Source organism: Charadrius vociferus, unplaced genomic scaffold (assembly GCF_000708025.1).
Source record: "Charadrius vociferus isolate BGI_N301 unplaced genomic scaffold, ASM70802v2 scaffold340, whole genome shotgun sequence".
In the NCBI taxonomy this organism is placed as follows: domain Eukaryota; kingdom Metazoa; phylum Chordata; class Aves; order Charadriiformes; family Charadriidae; genus Charadrius; species Charadrius vociferus.
This window is the reverse complement of record NW_009646631.1, coordinates 538,354-540,707: the sequence shown is the minus strand read 5'-3', so window position 1 is coordinate 540,707 and position 2,354 is coordinate 538,354.

Sequence of the window (2,354 nt, the reverse complement as noted above, 5' to 3'; positions counted from 1 at the left end):
GCAGTGGTGCAGCTACAGAGGTTGTTAGGGGTGCTGGGTGAATCACGGCGTGGGAGGTAATGTAGAAGTGCAGGACACAGCTTCCTCCCATGGAGGAAACCCATCTCCTTTGGTTTCCTTTGTCACAGCACACCTTGGACTTTTCTTTCAGTAAGACTCAAGGTGCTGTTGGTCATTATTACAGACCGTGTGTCATTTTTGACACATCAGGTATGTTTCAGGCCAAGTCAATGCAGGGTAATTGCAATTCGAGCTGAATGGATGCTCCTCACATTTTGTACCAAAACCATTCTCCAGTGTTGTTGCAGACAACTGTGAGGCCCATATGTAGTTCACCCCAGAAGCAATGGCACATTAATGGAAGGGAAATTGATTATTTTCCTTATAAGACAGTCTGTGCTGACAGGGGATGAAAGGCAGCATGGCAATACAAGTTCTCCTGCTCATTGCTTGTGCTCTGTTTCAGATGCAATTTCTTTCAATACATTGCTTTTATCCATGTGACCTCAAGTTTATCTTTATAATGGAAATGGCCCTGAGACTTAAGAGAGATTTTGATTTCTCCATTGTCTTCTGTCATGATTTATTTGTATGTTGCCTTTAATGATTTCCATGTTTGGGAATAGAACAAGTATTGCCCTGCAGTGAAGACAAATTAAATAGAGGAAGGGCAAAGTAGCTTAGGGCATTTTTAACAGGCTTAGAAACCTTTTTCTCCAGGTCATTAGTTGGAATCCACCCTGGGAAATTTAAGGTGGTGAGTGTTTACCTGTCAGTAAGGGAGAAGTGGTATCAGATACTGAGCAAGGAAGTAAGACAATGATGTGCATGGGAAATGATTAACAGAGGAGGGCAAGAGGTGACAGAAGATGTGACATAAAGTGAGGGGCTCCCTCTTACTTTGCCATCTGTCGCTAGGTAGCTTACACTCTTTGGATTCTTTTCAGATCAGTTCCTAAGTTGCTTATTTCTCCATGCATCACCTGTGTTCTGTTGAAACACGCTGATGGTCTTACTCCTGGCTACAAAAGCAGAAAATCCTCCCTGGGAGAAGGAAATGGAGCATCCCTCTGGACGTGCAGCAACTGTACCTGTGAATGACGAGCGAAACAGGCATTCATGTTAACTTTTATCTTCTGCGAGTGTCCTACCTCCCATGGCAAGCTGCCAATTAGAGAGGTCCCAATACCAGGCTGCTTCCCCCTTCCGCTTGCATCAAATCATGCCTGCGGCCCTGTGTCAGCCAGCACTTGTGGTCCCACAGCTGGTGGGTACACGCAAGCTTGGCTCCAATATCTCTCTGGGAAAAGAGTGCCTGCTCCTGTCCTTAGCAGCACTGCCTTCACTCAGGTGTAGTCACTGAAAATCCCTACGCTCAATGAAGCCTGTCCAGTGTTAGCTGATGGTAGATGGAAGTGTCCCGGCTGGAAGCTGCTCAGCTCGGATCCCGCTCTCTGAACTGATAGCTTTTGGCTTTGCATGGTTTTCATATGCACAACAGAAATAGCATATAAGACACTTAGTGTCCTTACTGTATTACCACAGTTCAGTTCACTTTGTGCACTATGTACTAAAACATGGGTCACTCAGCATCAATCAGGCCTGACCTGAGCCGATCCCTTCATTTATACTGTTGAACTACAAATCTGCTGTTTCAGATTTTATTGTGGGGTAAGCATTCCTATGGGTTGATCTTTCCTCTTATTTCTTAAAATAAGTCCAAGCTAAGTCCATCTTCTTGACATTCTTGGAAGTCATCCCCTTTGCAAGATCTTTCTATAGTTTATCCAATCCCACCATTTCTGATTACCTGGTACAAGCAACCACACTTAAAATTATTAGCCTATGTAATATAGCAATGTTGCTTAACCTGTCTCTGGCCCATACAGGAAAATGTTTAGAATATTATAATTAAAGTTGCTATGTAGAGCTAAGGCTGATGACGTCTTAGTAGGCATGGGAAGTTTCCAATGAGTAGTGTTTTATTTATATTTTAAAGGCAGACCTTAAGAAACGTTGCCAAAATATAAGGCCCTTGCCTTTTTAGTCTCTCCTCATGTCAACCTTTCAACTAATTTGGAGCTTGTGTTCAGTCATTGTAACTCCCTCAGTGGAAATGCAGAAATTCAGGGTACAAAGTTTATGTAAATCCAGAGCTGTGTTTTCTCAGATTCATCAGCAAGTTGGAGCTGAGTATCCTGACTTTTACAGCTTTGCTCCCAATAATTAGCACACAGAGCATATATTTTTGAGGGCAGAGAATGTCTCTTTGTTATGTGAGTACATGCTTAGAATAATAGATACCCTGCATCTACTTGTGACCTTCAAGGAGCAACTGTAACATAAAGCAATAA